At 46.7% G+C, this 20,568-nt stretch overlaps 1 protein-coding gene and 1 pseudogene across 6 annotated transcripts in view; both read right to left on the reverse strand.

Moving 5' to 3' along the window:
- The window catches only part of KIAA0513 (KIAA0513 ortholog), a 92,341-nt gene extending 72,747 nt beyond the window's left edge, over positions 1–19,594 (reverse strand). For 2 of the 6 annotated variants that reach the window (XM_030582183.1, XM_030582178.1), the window contains exons 1-2: positions 19,522–19,554; positions 1,813–1,970 (exon numbers count right to left, since the gene is read on the reverse strand). The gene's annotated coding sequence lies outside the window, so the exon portion shown is untranslated. Of the gene's footprint in view, positions 1–1,812; positions 1,971–19,471; positions 19,495–19,521 lie in introns of those variants that run through there. The other 4 variants (XM_030582177.1, XM_030582182.1, XM_030582180.1 and 1 more) reach the window with 4 other exon arrangements.
- LOC115660514 lies at positions 14,181–14,774 on the reverse strand (annotated as a pseudogene).
- Positions 19,595–20,568: the final 974 nt, after the last annotated feature.

Raw genomic sequence — 20,568 nt, forward strand, 5'->3', positions numbered from 1 at the left:
TAAGCCAACTTTGGTCCATATAAAACTTTGACAGCTGAGACGGCCCTGCCTGTCAAAGAGATACCTAGGAAAAGCAAGCAAGCAACTAACTGCGTCATTAAATGCATGGAGTAGAGGGTGCTAAAGCATGTGTGTTGCCCTGGCAAGTGACAACTTGTCCTTATCTTAGTGCTGCTGTCACACAGATAGGTCTCTCTCCATTGGTTATGGAGATATTAAATGAGGTGTCTAGATGCTGTATCTGAGCCTTGCAACTGCCAAAAAAGGCCTCATTTCAGCATAACTCTCCAGGGGGGTAGGTGAGTCTGAGGTTTAAGTACGGCTTGTCAAGATCCTCTGAGTTCCTCGAACGAAGGGTGCTATGTAAAGTATTATTAATCACCCTTTATCATTTAATATTATAAAGTCAGGAAAACATAGCCACAGCAAGGGGAAATACCCTCAGATTGTGTAACCCAGTAGCTCTCAGCCAGGGGTACGCAGAGGGCATATTCCAGGAGGCACATCAACTCAACAGGCTACCTAAAAAGCACTATAAAGTCAGTACAAACTAAAATTTCATACAGACGATGATTTGTTCATACTGCTCTATATACTATACACTGAACTGTAAGTACGATATTTAGATTCCAATTGTTTTATTTTATAATTATATGGAAAAGTGAGAAAGTCAGCCATTTTTCGTTACTAATATGCTGTGGCACTTTTTATATCTGATTTTGTAAGCAAGTCGTTGTTAAGTGAGGTGAAACTTGGAGGTATGCAAGACAAATCAGACTCCTGAAAGGGGCACAGTCATCTGGAAAGACTGAGAGCCACTGGTTTAACCCACTATTTCTCAACCAGAGGGACGCAACACCCGGGGGTGAAGGGTCACATAAGAATTGGGGGGTGGGGGAGGTTTGCAAGGATTTTCATCACACACTAAAGCAAAGAGGCTCACTCCCTAAACACCCTGACCTTTCAAGGTCAAGTATTCTCGGTCAACCTCTCCAAACACACGTGCAAATAAATTATACAGGCATATCACTGTTAGTATTTATAAGTTTTTACTCTTATAGAAAAGGTAACATTTTACTTACATACAGGGTTGCCACCTGAACAGGCTGAGCAACAGTGGTCTACCCTATGGCACTGATGCTATTCTTCCAAATACAGTAGTGCTGGGGGCTAAACTCTCTGACAACAGGCACATTAAAATGGAGAGAGAGGGGCTAAGCAGTATATACCAGTGGTATCAAGGACCTGATTTTCAGAAGTGCTGAGCATATAGTTTCAATGGGGATTGTGGGGGCTATGAAAAATATCAGGCCTTGTGTCATTACCTAAATGCTATATGACAGAAGCAGGTGGTAGGAGCAGAATCTGTAAGTGTCAGCATGCTAGGCTCTTTGGGGCAGAGAACTTCTACATCTATAAAGCTAACACACACAAAATTAAGCTCTTCTGCATGAGTTATAGTACATGGCATATAAATATGTAGACAAGGAAATTTAATTTACAGTTGGCTTAAGTAATCTCTGTGCACAGACTGCCGGGGAAAAATCCCTTTTCCTTCCATAGATATGAAGACATTTCTGAAAATTATTAAGCAAGTTATTTTTGCTCATTTCATTCTATTTTTATTCAGTCAGGGGTTTTTTTGTGTTGGGCTTTTTTGGCCAAAACACAAAGCAAAACAAGGAAGTCGAACTTAATACCAAAAAGCTACACGCTACATATTAGGCACAGGCAATGGATCAATAATGTAATTAATTAATTAATTATTAAAATACATTCTTAAAATGCTTTACAAAAGTGGCTTGGAATTACCTCTGTTTTATAAAGGTGGAAAGTGAAGCAGAGTTGAAATGACTTTCCCAAGGTCACACGATGAGTCAGTGGCAAAGCTTGGACTGGGACCCAGGTCTCATATCTCCGACCACAAGACCATTCTGCCTCTGTAGTGTATTACACCCTGGACTCAACTCCTGCTTAGGTCACAACAACGACATGTACAAAAGCAAAAGTGTGATAGTTGGCACTAACCCCAGTCTCTGCTCAGCCAAACTACAGAAGCACCATACTATTTGAGGCAAGTAGGGTGCATGCTCAGAAGCAGTCCAGGTCATAGAGAGGGAATGCAAGTTAAGACTGAAGGTCATGAGAAGAGTTAGCTCAGTATCCAAAGTAGAAGGGGATGCTGAGGGACGGGACTGAAGAGCACCAGTAGGCTAGGAAGACTGGAAGGAGCAGGTAAGTGCTGCAGGTCAAAACCAAAGAAACTGCCACACTGGATGAGACCAACAATCCATCTAGGCCAGTGGTTCTCAACCAGGGGTCCAAGGTCCCCTGGAGGGCCGCAAGCTGGTTTGAGAGGGTCTGCCAAGCATGGCTGGCATTAGATTCGCAAGACCCAAGGCAGAATGCTGAAGCCCCACCATGCAGGCAGCCCGGGACCCTGAGCTCCAACACCTGGTGATGAAGCCTGAGCAACTTAGCTTCACGGTGCGCCCCCGTGGTGTGGGCCCCAGGCAATTGCCCTGTTTCCTACCCCTTAATGCCAACCGTAGAATTTATATGGAGAAAAACAATTGTTGTGGCACAGGTGGGCTGTGGAGTTTTTATAGCATGTTGGGGGGGGGCCTCAGAAAGAAAAAGGTTGAGAACCCCTGATCTAGGTCATGCACCTCTGCCTTCAGACAGCCCCAGATGTATCTCCATAATGGCCAGCAGCTAAGTATACACAATACCCATCCAATCCAGAATCAGTGCAATTATTCCTTCATTTTTCTGGGCACCACGGTCATTCACAAAGATAAAGGGTTGGAACCTCGGAAGGATTTTACAAAACCTAGCATTGTTAAAATGATTTCCTTCAGTTCCTAAAAGAGCAGAGTTTGCGGTTTCCATTTGAACCTCTTCCTGCAGACTCTGAAACCCAGACCCTGTGGCACTGCGCATAGGACAATCAGAAAGTGAAACTGACGAGTAAATAGATGGGGCTGTTTATTTTTGAACTGCCCAGCCTGAAGTAAAGGGTTAGGGATTTGTAAGATTCTTTCCATACTGATAAGCTAAACCTTGACTAGCAAAGGCACGGCAATGCTTTGCATCTGTGCTTTTAAAATTGCCTCCCGTAAAAACTTGAATCACTGGATACAAAGTCTGATGGTGTTTTCAGAAGATTGCATTGCACATTTTTATAAACTGAAATTTTCAGGAGGTGCTAGGCCAAGAGCTCAACCTTTTGAAAATCAGGCCATTTACTTACTGCCCCAAATATGGGCCTCAGAGCCCAATTTTTAAAGCACTGGCCTAGCAGAAAGCCAGCATCTAATATTTATCCCACTAAAGTCTAGTTTTGAATGTTAGCAAGCTGGGTAATGGGGCTTCTGTTTCAGGATTCTTCTTAACATTCTCTGGCTTGTTTTATATGACAGAAAAGAAGACAGGAAAGCTGGAAGCAGGTAGCTTTACTGTCTATCAGCTGCCTAGCCTGAGGGATGGGAATCCTCAAGGAACATTTTATCACATTAACAATGAAGCAAAGGCAATTTCATGTTTAATAACAATGGGACTGAACAGTCTTTGCTTACAGGATTCAAGGCAAAAAAACCCTTTTAATCTGGGGTAAGTAATTAACCGCTAAGCAAAGCCCAGAAGACAGGGTCTGGTGCTACAAAACACTGAGCACCGCTCCTCCAGAAGTCAGTAGGAGAGTGCTCAGCACTTCACAGGACTGAGGTTTTACTGAGGATATGCTTTTAAAAGACTCACCCTGGAGCTATGGGCAATGACACAAACTTTAGCACTGGCCCAGTCAGCTGAGGCAAGTCAAATACCAGAATCTACAGTTTCACCCTGGTCCACCAAAAATACACCAGTCATCTTGGATTAAATAAAAAGCAGCTTTAAGGACACATCTAACCCTGTAATTCTGAGCCCTGCGAACCTGAGTCAGCTGACTCCCAGATATGCCATGGCTCTTTTGCTGCAGTGGAGATGTACCCTAAGAGTCTAACACAGTGGGATCTGAATTCAAATCCCTTATTGCCCTAGGACTGGCAGGGGGCTGGGAATGCTGTAGAGGTAGCAGCTGGAAAGGGAAAGAGAAAATGGGTCATTTCTACAACCCCTTCCTCTTGGGTGAATGGCTGGCTCTGGAAGCAGTTATGTGCACCTCTCTTGAGCCAAGACTGTCCAAAGCCAGGGTCTCTGTGGGCACAGGACAGAGGCGGGGTAAAAACAGAGGAGGGGGTGGCCACCAGCCCACTGGGAACTAGGTAAACCTTCAAACAGCCATAGGATGATGTTCTTCTCAGGTCAGCACATGGTATAATTCCCCAGCATACAGTATAATGCTCTCATCAGTTACATATCTACTTTCCAATTATACTGGACAGCAATAGCGATCATTTCTCTGGTTTTATAAAGCTGCATCACATGGAGGATAACAGCCAAAGAAAATATTTTTACAACATATTCCTTAAATCAGTAAGTATCACTAGAACCATACGTCAGAATTAAGAGCTAGGCAAACAGCAGTACAATATATGCATAAACGTAGCAGGTGAAGCTTCCTAACAGTGAAGTTTATCCGACTACTGAACAGTGTCCTAAGGGAAATGATGGAAACTTACAATTGGGCTGGACAAAGGATTAGAAAAGGTCCTATGGGGAACCACACTGCCTTGGCCAGGGGATGGACTAGATGGGACCTGATAGAGACTGAGAAGATCAATCTTCCATGAAAATCAGGATAAGTTTGCACCATTTATATATACCATTTATATATGGGTGGAATCCTGTCCATGCAGGTTAAACCAGGCAATAGCTGACGAAGGATCAGTATAGAACGATGCTTGTTCCTTGCCCATTACAGGGGGAAGGGCCTCCTAGATTGGAAAGCATTTGCAATTTCTAAGAAGAGCATTCCCCGGTCAAATCTCAGCGGGTTGAGATGCAAAGAAGAGCTGCAGGCCAGGACAGACCAGGAATAAATGCCACACAGTAAGCAGCAGCTGCAGAACACACCACATCATGGCCATGGGCAAAGAACAGAAGAGACAGGCTTTATCAGAACAAAGAGAACCCCAGAAGGGCGATTTCTCCTTGGGAGACGTGCCAGGGGTAATTTTACCGCAGCGCAATTCAGATGACAATCAGATTGTGCCCCGTACTGTCGAATTCACACTTGGCCACAGTGATATGAGCATCTGTGATCTTTAGGCTCAACGGCAGCAGCAGCACACTGTACCTAGGAACAGAAAACTGACCCAGAAATAGCTCGACACTTGATTCAAAACGGAGCAGCCACCCTGCTATTAACACAGGCTGGCAAATGCACATCCCAGTCCTTTCCTCATTACATTGGGTTCCGTCATCTTCAAAGCACTCTGGCTTGAGCTGTCTAAACATGACAGCCTTTCAGCACCCCCACAAGCATCATCTCCCTCCATGTGTGTCTTATGGAAGGACTCAGAGACGCATTACAGTGCATTCTATGCAGTCCCCACCCAAAGCACTCACTCAGTTCCTAAGAAACCATCAACCTCAAGGGTGAGATTGAAGACAGAGCTAGCCTAACGAGCGCAGAATTCTCTTTCATGGGGGATTGGAACAATCATGAATCTCGCCACTCAAGCAAAAGGCAAAAACTCCCTTTCTAGCCTTCCTACCACAAGACAAAATCCCACAATGGAGGGACTGAAGAGAGAGAAGACACAGAGATCCTCATTAAAGTAGCTTTTGTAAGCCCACAATGATGAGCATGGTACAAATGCCCTCGATTAAAAAAAAAAAAGTGGAGAGAATCAGTTCACAGTGACAAGACAGGAGAAGTTACCTTCTTTTATACAAAAAGAACGTGGAGTACTTGTGGCACCTTAGAGACTAACATTTATTTACAGTAATTTTGTTTGTCTGAAGTTAATACCCGCTGTATTAATTCTGTTGTGATGAAGCCAAATAGTTCCATCTTCTAACAGCTCTTCGCCACAAAAATTCACATACCTTTTGTCAGCCAGGCATGTAGGATCACACAGACAAATGCCTCATTTCTAAAGCCTTACAACACAATGCAAGGAATGTTTGGCTTTGGTGGAGTTATCACTTGTGCTCCAGGAGGAAATAGGTCACTTCCTGCCATGCAAGTGAAAACAGTTCTCTTTCTCCTTCCTTCAAGTGTTCCCTCCCTACACGTATGTTTTGGCTTGAAAGCTGTCTGGGTCAGAGTACATATCTACAGGTTCACACAGCACCTAGCCCAGAGTCCTCCATCCCAAGTGGGGTCAGAGGATACTACTGCAACATAAATGCTACAGAATGATTTCATAATACACTGGTCAAACACATGTCTCTGAAACTAATAACCTCCATACAATGGGAAACATCTAACATTCGCCAGGGTTTATAGGCTGTTACTTTTACGATGAGCTATGAAGAGGCAACTCACTCACCAAAGAGAAAGGAGCAAATGCCACAGGAGAGGGATGCCCATTAACCCATACTGCTCAGCTCGTTAACAGAAGAGAACAGCTGACCAACTCCACAGAATTTAGCATCTGCCTGAGCTGCTGCAAAGAACGCAGCAAGATTCCAGTGACGCATTAGGGGAAGAAGGGTTGCTCTCTCTACATGCACAGGGTTACATCTTTGCTAATTCTGTTCACTTTTTCTCACCACCCTGACACCTTCTGTAAGTGTGAAGTTCACATGAATCCCAATTAGCCAGCTTTGCTCCTCCCTTTGCTGCCTGGAGTCTATGTTAGAAAGAAGGGGAACTTGCCAAGTGCTTTAATCATACTGAGGACAGGCACTGGATCAATGACTGTCAAGGTCGCGATGAACTCCTCACTACACATGTACATGCAAACTGTTGCAGGTTTTCCTGCATCCCCAACTGGAAAGAGACAGTCTCTGATGAGGGGACCGAGGCACCATGATCCACAGTCTCATGACCTCCAGGTAAGAGTACTGCAAACCTCTTTCAGTGTGCAGCCATCACACAGCAACTACCTGCCCTCACTGGTACACCACTGACTCTCTGCTTGCTTCAGAAATGAATTCAATGGCCTGGCCTTAGAATCCTTGTTAATGAGACCATAAGCTCTTTAGGGCAGCGAATTTTTGTTCTGTGTTTGTACAGCTCCTAGCACAGAGGGTGCCTGGTCCATAGCAGGTTCCTAAACTTTAGTGCCATACAAACACACTACAACTGGCTCTACCCTGCTAAGTCCTTAGAATGGGACCTGGCTACTCAGAGGCTCTCTCACCCTCCCCAACAACCGTACACCACTGGGACAATCCTGTGGAGAGTAGAGATCCAGGTTTAGACCACCAGATACCAGGAGCACTGCCTCTGCAAGTGGACCTGACTCTGCTGTGTTCAGCTGTGCGTAGTCTAACCACAGGAATGATGTTAGTCAAAAGAACATTGTACATGCACATCCCTGAAGCTTCGGGGAACAGATAAAAGCACATCCTTTATGGGCTATATGGAGCCCAATAATGTGTGTTTGGCTAAAGCACATCTTCCAGGAAAACATCCAGATCTTGGTCTGAAGACATCAAGAGATGGAAAATCCACCACCTCCCTTGCTAGTTTGTTCCCATGGTGTATCACCTTCACTGCTAAAAAACTGGGCCTAATTTCTAATTTGAATGTGTCTGGCGTCATGCCACTGATTCTTGTTCTGCCCTTCTCCACTAGATTAAACATCCCTTTAGTGCCTGGTATCTTCTTTCAGTGAAGGTACTTTTATACTGTAATCAACTCTTCACTGGAACCTTTACAGTCCCTCTTCCCCCATATGCCTTGTTCCAGGATAAGGTCTGATCCTGGCAAGCTGCTTTGTACGTGGGCAGAAACTTGTGGAGTGGCCTGCGGGATTGGAACCTACTGAAATATCCTCAGCAAGAGATTTCCACTGCAGTTTTCATTGCAGGTAACCTAACTCCCTTAAGCATGAAACACCGCTTTGTACAACTTTCTCTGAACCTTTAGCCTCTTTCGGCAGTTCACAAGGGTTACTTGTCCCATGTACTGAACTGCCCATCTCAGAGGACGGCCAGCAGATTGCGTCCAGCGCATTGTCTCATCTGCCATTCATCTGCGTGCTTTTAAAAATCTACACACCAATGTCCCCTCCACACAAACAGTTTACAAGGATCACTCTTGCTTCCCAGCTAACCTTGAATAATAGAGCACCATGAATAATTCAAAACACAACTGTCAACATAACCGATGAACAAAGTGAACGTATGATGCGTTGTCTGCTTTTTTCATTGCTTGTTCAGTGACACATTGCAAATTGCCGTTAACTTGCAATGAAAGTCCCAGCTATTACAGACAAGTCACTCCTGTTGTATGAGTAGCCCCCCTGCAGAACTGCAGCTGGAGCCAGTGGCTAGGCTACCAGCTTAGGACTCGGAAGACATGGGTTCAAGTCCCTGTCTGCCCATGACCCCCGTGTGATGGCAGAATGGGTACAGGTTTATAAGCTCTTTGGGGACAGGGACTAACAATATTTGTGAGCGGCCTATCCAGCACATTGATAGCACTAAACAAACACTAACAGAATCAGCCAATTTGCGATGCTCCAGGATAGCTCAGAATTCAACTAGCTTGACTATGCTGTGGTAAACCTGCATCTTTAGGCAGAGTATCAAGGAATAATACAGCAGACACAAGGCCTATCAGCTAATCCCCGCACAGCCTCCAGCCTAGGGCTTTCAAAAGAAATTATCCAGTGAAACAATGGGAACTTGATTTCTCTGACAGTTGGTGATCTTCAATGCTGACAACACAAGACAAGCTGCGGATTCATGATCAGGAGCCAGGGACCCATGTGGTCTTGGTCCGGAAAGGTTTCGTTCTAACAAATGGAGAGTTTTTTCCCCTGCAGCACAAACAGCAAGAAACGTCCGAAGGTTCAAAGGCACAGAACAGAAGGAAACATGATAACCACCATTAGCTGGTGAAGTGTTGGATGAGGGTCGCTCGGCAGAGCTTGCTACTGCATCTTACTTACATACTTGCCTCCTCTGTTCTTAAATTTGCCCTGCAGCATTAGATGGATTCGTCCCAGTTATTTTTCAGTCCTGCTATGAGCACTGATCTCATTCAAAGGGTGACAGGCTGCAGCAATGCATTCCAACCATTGGATAGTCTAGTTACTAGGCTAGGATCTGATCCACTGACAACTCACAGTAGGGGGAAAAAATTAATGGGGCTGCTACTCCAAACGCCTACACTTTTTTTTTTTTTAATTCAAGCATCACAGCTCTCATGTATAATGTATTTTTAAATATATTTCATAACAGTTTGATATAAATCTGTTTCCCTACAATAAGGGGGTGGGAATTAACCTGATGAAAACCTCTCTCTTTGTCAGCAATGCCTCAGGGCAGGCAAAACTAATTCAAAGAATATAATTTGATGCTGTTTCTATACTGAACAAAAACTCCAAGATCTTCACAGTAATAGCAACGCTGCAAATTACAGGCCAAGGTAACAGACAGTTAAACTGGGTTACATGCTTACAGTCATAGACTGTATGTATTTGAATAGCAAAACATCTTAACACGCATATCCTTCAACATCCAAGGCTTTTATGTGTCTTATATTGAGGGGTCTGGTAACCTTTCAACTATCCATCACAAGTTCAAATACAAGCTAGGTTAGTATCAATTAAAAAGTCTTTACCATCTGATGGCTATCTGCTGGCCTGGGATATAAATTGATGGGATTCAAGGCAGATGCCAGTATTGCAATCAACATCATTCATGGCATAGAAAGTGAATTATTCAAGGTCAGGTTGATGGGGCAGCATGAGGGAGGTTTGCACTGTTCATGCTACACCTGTTCTGTGCAGGAGGAAAGGAATTCAGATTCCAGAGCTGCCAAACAGGCTAGCAATAATGTCACTTGGTTTTACAGTATTTGCTTTGGGGAAAAGAAAACAAATGTTGGTAAACAATTTAATCTGCCTGTCCCTTGGCATCTGTAGAGATGTCAGCCCAGAAGAATTACTCTGACAGTTTTCTCTGTTGATTTCAGACAAGAAAAAAGAAACCATGTCATGCAAGATTTTGCACAGTGTGAAACTTGAGTGGCCAAACCACTATACTGCTACAAGAACAAACCAGTTTTTCTTTAGCAAATATCTCACTTCTCTTCAACAAGATCTGGTGCTGGCATTCCTATAACTTCCTTCTTTTGGCAGAGATACGCAATAGGCATTGTTTGCCTTTTGCTGATACACTGCACCCTGCATGATTTAAAGCTTCCCTTTCCCTGCACGACAACTGGCTTTCAAAAACAGGACTAGAGATCTTGCTTTAAAGCTTTGTATGCCCAATTAAATAACATTTCCAAATAAGTAAGGCCAGATTCATCCCTAGGGTAAGGTTCATTGGCTGCAAGGAATTTGGTCCAGATAGTGGACCAAATGCATCTCTACCAGCATGCCAAGCGCACCATCAAATAGGTTTGTTACAAATTAAAAAGATGAGGGGCATATTGACCAGTGGCTAGGGCACAAGGCTGGGATTCTAGAGACCTGTGTTATATTTCCAGCTGCCAGCCACCTACCGCAAGGCAATGGACAAGCCACTTCACCACTTTCTGCTTCCCCTATGCCCTGCCGGCTTTGCCTGTCCCACCTATTTAAAGTGTAAGCTCTTCGGGACAGCAACCCTCTATTACAGGGGTGGCCAAACTGCTGCTCGGGAGCTGCCTGTGACTCTTTTGCAGTTGAAGTGCAGCTCGTGGAGACTCCTCCCTCCATTCTCCACCTACCCGAATGCTTCTATCCTGCAGCGGGGTGGCAAGGCTAGCAGCTTCTGCCAGAGATGACTGGTGCCTGCTGAGTGTGTGTGTGTGTGGGGGGGGGCAACAGTTTGAGTTGTGTCCCCTCTTATCCTCAGTGGCCCCTCCCTGCAACTCCCAGATGTTAGCTCCACATGGAGAGGCAAACAGCTGGGAACTGAAGGGAGGGATAGTGGCTCTCCCTGCAGCTTCCAGCTGTTTGCGTGGGAAGAACAGGCCCGCAGCCCCCAGCTTGCCAGCTCCAGCAGCTGCCATGCAGGGAAGCGGCCCTGCGGCACCATGTGATTGAGCGGGGCCAGCAAATCCTGGAAAAGCTGGGGGAGGGGTACCTGACCCCCCCCCATACACGCCACTGGCTTCTGCTGAGCAGGGAGGGCAGTTTTGGGGCTTCAGTTGCAGCAAGTGCACCTTACATGGCTGAAGCCCCAAGTCTCGGCAGGCACACCCCGGCTCTAAAACTTCTGAAGATCATTGTATGCGGCTCGGAGGGTCTATAAGTTTGGCCACCTTGCTCTATTGTGTCATTACACCTCATCTAGCACTAGGGTGCCCCAATCACTGTTGGGGCCAACCAGTGAGCTGGCAGGAGAGAACTGCAGAACTACTGGGTTCAGCATGAAGCAAAGGAGCTTTCAGTAGAGGGAAATAAGAGAAAGGACGCAGAAATGTGCATAAACAACTGCAACAAAAGCCAAAAGTAATTGCTTTTCTTCTCATTAGTAGCTCCAAAGCTATTACCCTTCTCTTTAAAAAACAAACCAACCTTATCTGCGCTCCTGCTTTACTCATTTTAGCAATCTATTATTAATACACTTGTCTATAATGAACCATGCTGCGGCACTCAGATTTAATATTTGAAAACCACTTGGCCCAGCAGTAAGGGGAGCAATCTCTCCAAAGAGCATTTCCTTTCAGATTTGTCAAACTCTCATAAACAAACTCAGCAGGAAGAACTGTTTTGTCATCACAATTTCACATGGGCAACAGTTTTCTAAATGATTTGGGAAAGTGACTTTTTGGTGTTGAGAACACTTCAGAACAGGTGTTTCTATGTTCCTATCACTTGGAAAAGGTGAAATTCACCCACACAACTAAGCATTCAAAAGAGACCGCCCGGGACTAGAATGACAAGAGAGCAGCATGGCAGGATTGGGATGCATTAGCAGAGCTGTGGGGTCCCATACTGCAAGGTGCTAAGCACCCTTTGATCCTATATAGATTCAGTAGGAGTTGAGAGCGCCTATCATCTGAGAGGAGGCACCCAGCTTCCATAAAGATTAGCCATTGTGGGAATCAAAGACAAGAAGTGCAGAGATGCTGCAAGTGGGAACTGAGGTGCATCTGCAGAGAGATGAAGACTTGCATAGCTCCTGCCCATCTTACACTTGTCCGAAGCCAACATAACAGGGACCTCATTTCCATAAGCACCCATCATGCAAGATGTTTTATAAAATAACCTCAATACACTTCTAACAGTATCAGTCAGTCTGGCTAAATTATTCTGACCATAAACAGTTGCGAAATGAAGTCATGGGACGTTAAAACAAACAGCAATATCCTGACATCAGAAACATTAATGAAGGGTTTCATTTTTTCAGATAACTACTGTTACTCTAATTACACAGCACAGTCTGCACAGTTGTAACCCGTATGTATATGTATCTAAAATCCACATGACAGGTCTATTTCAGAGACATTCCCCCTGGCCCTGTGAAAGCCAAGTCACAATGGAACTGTCTTGTGACACCACTGCAGGGCAAGGCACTTTCATGTCAGCATTCCAGAGCTTTGGAACGTTCAACTAATCAAGCAATTTGCCCATCTGAGCCTCCCTTGGCCACTTCCAAGTAAAGGCTTAACCAAGGTGAAAGCAGCATTTGTTATTGTCTCTGTACATCACACCTCCTAGGGCTTGATCCTGCAAGCTGATCCCCGGGGGAAACCCTTACACCTGCATTGAGTCCCAGTGGAGTCAGCAGAACCCAGTACAGGCATCTGGGGATATCTGAGATTGCAGCATTAAGGCTTAAGATATCACATTCTCTAGAGCAGAAGCCCAGTTTCTCTCTGCAGACAACACCTAGCAGAATGGGTCCCCAATTCTAATCTGTGCTCCTGAGGGAACCGTAAAATAAAAGAACCATCATGCATCAGTCCCTAACAGCTGTGGAGCCCAAATCCACCCCTTCTCTCTATCCCACTCAGCACAAACTTCCGGCCCCTCCAGAACACTTCCACAAAACTCAACGCTCAACAGCAGGCAAACTTTCCAACCAACACTCCCTCCCTGTTTCCAGTCCACACACAGCAGCTGCAGGACCACCCATCAGTTCAACAGCAGCATCATTGTCAAGTATCACACTATTTTAAACAAATACAAGTTACAAGACTTTAACATGACTGCTTCTCCTGAAGTCATTTCTCCAAAATTCAAGGCTAGTCAACACTTCAGTTTTGCCACCCTAGCCAACCAGAAAGCCCCTCTTAGTGTAGATGTAGCCTATACCTGGAAAACACCACTATAAATAGTGCTCTTTCTGGTATAGCTTATACCAATTCCCCAAGAAAACTGGAACTATGTCTGGAATCTGGCATACTGTATCAGCAAAGCATACCTAGGGTGGATTTTTTTGCTGGTATCACTTATTCCAGATTCCTCTCTCTCTCTCTCTCTCTCTCTCTCTCACTCACACACTCACTCACTCACTCACACACACCTCTCCAAGTGAAAAACACCATACCGGCAAAAGTGCAGTTTTGCCATTATATTTGCATCTACACTAGGACTTCTGCCAATATAAAAGTGTCACACACACAAAAAACTCAGCCCCAGATTACAGCTAAATATTAAGGCTGTAGATAAATCGCCATTAACTCACACAATTAATCACGATTAATCGTACTGTTAAACAGCAGAATACCAACTGAAATTAAATATTTTTGGATTTTTTTGGCATTTTCAAATATATTGTATTCTGTGTTGTAACAGAAATCAAGTGTACACGCTCACTTTATTATTTTTATTATAGATATTTGCATTGTAAAAATAAAGAAATAGTATTTTTCAATTCACCTCATACAAGAATTGTAGTGCAATTTCTTTACCCTGAAAGTGTAACTTACAAATGAAGATTTATTTTGTTACATAATTGCACTCAAAACAAGGTAAAACTTTAGAGCCTACAAGACCACTCAGTCCCACTTTTGTCCAGCCAATTGCTAAAACAAACAAGTTTGTTTACATTTACAGGAGATACTGCTGACTGCTTCTTATTTACAATGTCACCTGAAAGTGAGAACAACTGTTCACATGGCACTTTTGTAGTCAGCGTTTTGTTTTTTTGTGTTTTTCCCCCCCTTGCAGGTTTTATTGAGGTTTCGTAATTGTTACAAAAAATCTTAATTAACTTTTGTGTTAATGAGTGAGTTCTTGGCTTCTGTATTAGCTAGCTGGGCACTCTATTGTGCCACTGTTGATGTCATCGATGACATCATGAGGATGTCTGCCATCAATATTGCAGCCAACAGACTGAGCAGTTCCTAGAATCTCCTTAATGGTTCCAAAGAGCTTCCGTGCCAAGGACCTGTGCCTCATCTGGCATGCAATGTTTACTATCTCATTAAAGCTGACACTGCCACTGTATTTAGTGTTCTTCTGCTTCTTCTTGTCATGAGGAGGCTCCTTGAGGGCTTTGATGATCAGGGCAGAGGCAGAAGGGACAACCTCAATCTGAGCTTGCCTGTTCTGGACAGTGAGTTTCACGGTGATCCTCAGCCCCTTCCAGTCACCTATTGCCTTGGCAATGTCATCACCAACCTTTTTGGGAGACAAACCCAAAGGGCCAATTTTAGGTGCCAGAGCAGAAGTGGCACCGACCTCCCCACCAGTGCATCTCAGGAACACGACTTGGAGACAAACTTCCAGATTCCCACAAACAGGTCGCACGTTCTGTAGAGCTTGTTAAGTAATACTCCACAGGGAAAAGTCAGCAACTCTCAGTGAGAGGAAGCAATGCAAATTATTTACATGCCAGATATGCTAAACATTCATATGTCCCTTCATGCTTTGGCCACCATTCCAGAGGACATGCTTCCATGCTGATGATGCTTGTTAAAAAGATAATGCATTAATTAAATTTGTGACTGAACTCCCTGGGGGAGAACTGTATGTCTCCTGTTCTGTTTTACCCACATTCTGTTATATGTTTCATGTTATAGCAGCCTCAGATGATGACCCAGCATGTTTGTTTTAAGAACACTTTCACAGCAGATTTGACAAAACACAAAGAAGGTACCAATGTGAGATTTCTAAGGACAGATACAGCATTTGACCCAAGGTTTAAGAATCTGAAATGCCTTCCAAAATCTGAGAGGGACAAGGTGTGGAGTATGCTTCCAAAAGTGTTAAAAGAGCAGCACTCCGATGCAGGAACTACAGAACCCGAACCACCAAAAAAGAAAATCAACCTTCTCTTGGTGGCATCTGACCCAGATGATGAACATGAACATGCACCGGTCGACTCTGCTTTGGATAGTTATCGAGCAGAACCCATCACCAGCATGGACGCATGTATTCTGGAATGGAGGTTGAAGCATGAAGGGACACATGAATCTTTAGCACATCTGGCACATAAATATCTTGCAACACTAGCTACAACAATGCCATGAGAACATCTGTTCTCACTTTCAGGTGACACTGTAAACATGAAGAGGGCAGCATTATCTCCTGCAAATTGTAACTAAGTTTGTTTGTCTGAGCAACTGGCTGAAGTAGGACTAAGTGGACTTACAGGTTCTAAAGTTTTACATTGTTTTATTTTTGAATGCAGTTATTTTTTGTACATAATTCTACATTTGTAAGTTCAACTTTCATTATAAAGAGATTGCACTACAGTACTTGTATTAGGTGAATTGAAATATTTTTTTTTTACAGTGCAAATATTTGTAATCAAAAACATATAAAGCGAGCACTGTGCACTTTGTATTCTGTGTTGTAATTGAAATAAACATATCTGAAAATGTAGAAAACATCCAAAAATATTTAAATAGATTCATAGATTCATAGACTCTAGCACTGGAAGGGACCTCGAGAGGTCATTGAGTCCAGTCCCCTGCCCTCATGGCAGGACCAAATATTGTCTAGACCATCCCTAATAGACATTTATCTAACCTACTCTTAAATATCTCCAGAGATGGAGATTCCACAACTTCCCTAGGCAATCTATTCTAGTGTTTAACTACCCTGACAGTTAGGAACTTTTTCCTAATGTTCAACCTAAATCTCCCTTGCTGCAGCTTAAGCCCATTGCTTCTTGTTCTATCATTGGAGGCTAAGGTGAACAAGTTTTCTCCCTCCTCCTGATGACACCCTTTTAGATACCTGAAAACTGCTATCATGTCCCCTCTCAGTCTTCTCTTTTCCAAACTAAACAAACCCAATTCCTTCAGCCTTCCTTCAGAGGTCATGTTCTCAAGACCTTTAATCATTCTTGTTGCTCTTCTCTGGACCCTCTCCAATTTCTCCACATCTTTCTTGAAATGCGGTGCCCAGAACTGGACACAATACTCCAGCTGAGGTCTGACCAGCGCAGAGCAAAGCGGAAGAATGACTTCTCGTGTCTTTTTTTCAACACACCTGTTAATGCATCCCAGAATCACGTTTGCTTTTTTTGCAACAGTATCACACTGTTGACTCATATTAAGCTTGTGGTCCACTATGACCCCTAGATCTCTTTCTGCCATACTCTTTCCTAGACTCTTCCCATTCTGTATGTGTGAAACTGATTGTTCCTTCCTAAGTGGAGCACTTTGCATTTATCTTTATTGAACTTCATCCTGTTTACCTCAGACCATTTCTCCAATTTGTCCAGATCATTTTGAATTTTGACCCTGTCCTCCAAAGCAGTTGCAATCCCTCCCAGTTTGGTAACGTCCACAAACTTAATAAGCATACTTTCTATGCCAACATCTAAATCGTTGATGAAGATATTGAACAGAACCGGTCCCAAAACAGACCCCTGCGGAACCCCACTTGTTATACCTTTCCAGCAGGATTGGGAGCCATTAACAACTACTCTCTGAGTACGGTTATCCAGCCAGTTATGCACCCACCTTATAGTAGCCCCATCTAAATTGTACTTTCCTAGCTTATCTATAAGAATATCATGCGAGACCGTAACAAATGCCTTACTAAAGTCTAGGTATATCACATCCACCGCTTCTCCCTTATCCACAAGGCTCGTTATCCTATCAAAGAACGCTATCAGATTAGTTTGACACGATTTGTTCTTTACAAATCCATGCTGGCTATTCCCTATCACCTTACCACTTTCCAAGTGTTTGCAGATGATTTCTTTAATTACCTGCTCCATTATCTTCCCTGGCACAGAAGTTAAACTAACTGGTCTGTAGTTTCCTGGGTTGTTTTTATTTCCCTTTTTATAGATGGGCACTATATTTGCCCCCTTCCAGTCTTCTGGAATCTCCCCCGTCTCCCATGATTTCCCAAAGATAATAGCTAGAGGCTCAGATACCTCTTCTATTAACTAATTAACCATTAATTAATTAATGGTATTCTATTATTATTTAATCATGCAATTATTTTTTTTAATTGCTTGACAGCCCTACTAAATACCTAAAAACTACAAGTTGTAGTGTCTGGGATCCTCCCTTTAACGTCTCCTATAGAAAGTTGCCAGAGCATGGAAATAACAGAGAGAAGATCCGATCATCTGGACAGTCAGAGGCACGTTGTAAGAATTAAGAGTAATTAGGAACAAAAGGTCTTTGTGAAAACAATGCCACAGTTGTGTGGTGCCAAAAAGCTCGTTAAAAAAAAATTGGCTGTAAGAAAGCTTCTTAGCTAAAAATAAACTGAATGTCACTGTGCTAAACCTGGAAACTCAAATATCAATCTGCCTCCAGTCTGTGTCTACTACATGAGGATCCAGTGGCACAGTGGACTTTACTGTATCAAATCAAGCACTGATTCATATGAGGAAACCACATGCAGGTCCCCTGTAGAAGAGGGCACACAGGTAAAGGTATGTCTACACTGCAACTGGGATTGAGCCTCTCAGGGTGGGGAGACAGAACCCAACTGAGGCTCAAGTGAACATGCTAAAAATAGCAATGTGGACATGGCAGCATGGGCTCTCAAGTCCACCCGACTGCTGGGATCTGAGCTCAGCTGAGCTAGTCAGGGGCTCCACCAGGCCACACTATTTTAAACATACTGGCTCAAGCCCCACTAGTGAAAGTCTGTTCACGCCCAGCTGCTGTGCAAAGGTCCCCTAAGGTTACACCCAGTTTGCATTCAAACCCTGTTCAGATTCAGCACTCAAACCCACCATTAAATTGCTGTAGCGCTGGCAGTCACTGGGGAAACCCGCTTCCTGTGGCTTGCTACCCAGAAAGAAACCTCTCTCTGTAACTGAAGTGTCTAGCTATGACCAGCACCAGTTCCCACTGGGATCTGTAATATTCTATGCCATGTTAGAGCCCCCACCACTCTGCTCCAGGGAAAAATCATCTCCATGACAGCTAAGAGGGTGGAGAAGTGTAAAGAAACACACAGATCCGCAAGGTCCAGTTTGCCTAGACAGCTACTGGGATTGTCACCTGCACCCAGTACCCCTGCTCCCCCCTCCCGCCCCAGTCGCAAGGGACTGCAGACTACACAGGCTGCTGGTTCCAACTGCAAGATGGCCCTACCCTAACCCACCCTTCCTCCCTGCAAGCCACTCCAGGGCAGGGACAAGGGAGCCACACACCCACCTCCCCCAGAACATGCCTCCCTACAGCTCCTGTCTGCCCCACGCTCCAAGCCCACGGGGACGAGAGGCTGCACAAGCGCTCAACCACCCCGCACTCATTCTGCTCAGACCCACGGGGTCCGCAGCCCATCACCACCTTCACGCAGGACGCAGTCACTGGGGAGACCACTGCACAGCCACCAGCACCGTGCAAAGAGCTCCCACCCCAGGGGCCCAGCACACGCACCCACACCTGTGTCCAATGCACCTGCCCGGGGCACCCCTGAAAATCCTCCGGCCCCCCGCCCCTGCACAGCATCCCTTGCCCACAGTGCCCCCAGGCTCCCCCCCGACATACAGCGATCCCTTGTATCTGCCCCCGTGCACAGTGCCCCGGGCTCCCCTCCGCCCTACACAGCACCCCCCACCTACAGCGCCCCCGGGCTCCCCTCCGCATAGTGCTCCCCATACCTGCCCCCGTGCACAGCGCCCCAGGCTCCCCCCGCCGTGCACAGCATCCCCCCCAGAGCGCCCCCCATAACTCCCCCTGTGCACAGCACCCCCAGGCTCCCCCCCATATAGCGATCCCCTGTACCTGCCCCCGTGCACAGTGCCCCGGGCTCCCCTCCGCCCTACACAGCACCCCCCACCTACAGCGCCCCCGGGCTCCCTCCCGCATAGTGCTCCCCTATACCTGCCCCCCTGCCAGTGCCCCAGGCTCCCCCCCGCCGTGCACAGCATCCCCCCCAGAGCGCCCCCCATAACTCCCCCTGTGCACAGCACCCCCAGGCTCCCCCCCATACTCAGATCCCCCTACACACAGCGCACTCCCCCGCACAGCACCCCCCTTACCTCCCCCATGGACAACACCCGGGCTCCCCCGCACACACCCCACTCACAGCACCTCCCCCGCCGTGCACAGCGCCCCCGAGATCCCTGCCGCCCCCCGCTCACCCGTGCAGCTGCCTGGGCCCGGCCTCTGCCCCCGGCTCGCGGCGCCAGCACCGCGCAGACTCCGAGCCCGGGGCCGCCCCAGCGAACCTGCCGCCACGTGAGAGGGGCGGGGCGGGGAGGGGCGGGGGGAGGGGACGGAGCCGAGCTTGGCTTGGGGGCGGGGCTCCGGCTTCCCTCGCCTGCCCCCTGCCGAGCTCGACCGGCGCCCGGCAGCGGCTGCTCGCTGAGGGTCCCCCCAATCCAGCCCCGCCCCACGGGTTCCCCCATCTCAGCCCCGCGGGTTCCCCTGACCCCCATCTCACCCCTACCCTGCCCCACCCCAGGGCTCCCCCCGCCCTCATCTCAGCCCCACGGGTTCCCCTGACCCCCATCTCACCCCTACCCTGCCCCACCCCAGGGCTCCCCCCGCCCTCATCTCAGCCCCACGGGTTCCCCTGACCCCCATCTCACCCCTACCCTGCCCCACCCCAGGGCTCCCCTTCCCCCATCTCAGCCCCACGGTTCCCCTGACCCCCATCTCACCCCTACCCTGCCCCACCCCAGGCTCCCCCCGCCCTCATCTCAGCCCCACGGGTTCCCCTGACCCCCATCTCACCCCTACCCTGCCCCACCCCAAGGCTCCCCTTCCCCCATCTCAGCCCCACGGTTCCCCTGACCCCCATCTCACCCCTACCCTGCCCCACCCCAGGGCTCCCCCTACCCTCATCTCAGCCCCACGGGTTCCCCCATCTCACCCCTACCCTGCCCCACCCCAAGGCTCCCCTTCCCCCATCTCAGCCCCACGGTTCCCCTGACCCCCATCTCACCCCTACCCTGCCCCACCCCAGGGCTCCCCCTACCCTCATCTCAGCCCCACGGGTTCCCCTGACCCCCATCTCACCCCTACCCTGCCCCACCCCAGGGCTCCCCCGCCCTCATCTCAGCCCCACGGGTTCCCCTGACCCCCATCTCACCCCTACCCTGCCCCACCCCGGGGCTCCCCCGCCCTCATCTCAGCCCCACGGGTTCCCCTGACCCCCATCTCACCCCTACCCTGCCCCACCCCAA

This window comes from Gopherus evgoodei, chromosome 12 (genome assembly GCF_007399415.2).
Source record: "Gopherus evgoodei ecotype Sinaloan lineage chromosome 12, rGopEvg1_v1.p, whole genome shotgun sequence".
Lineage (NCBI taxonomy): Eukaryota > Metazoa > Chordata > Testudines > Testudinidae > Gopherus > Gopherus evgoodei.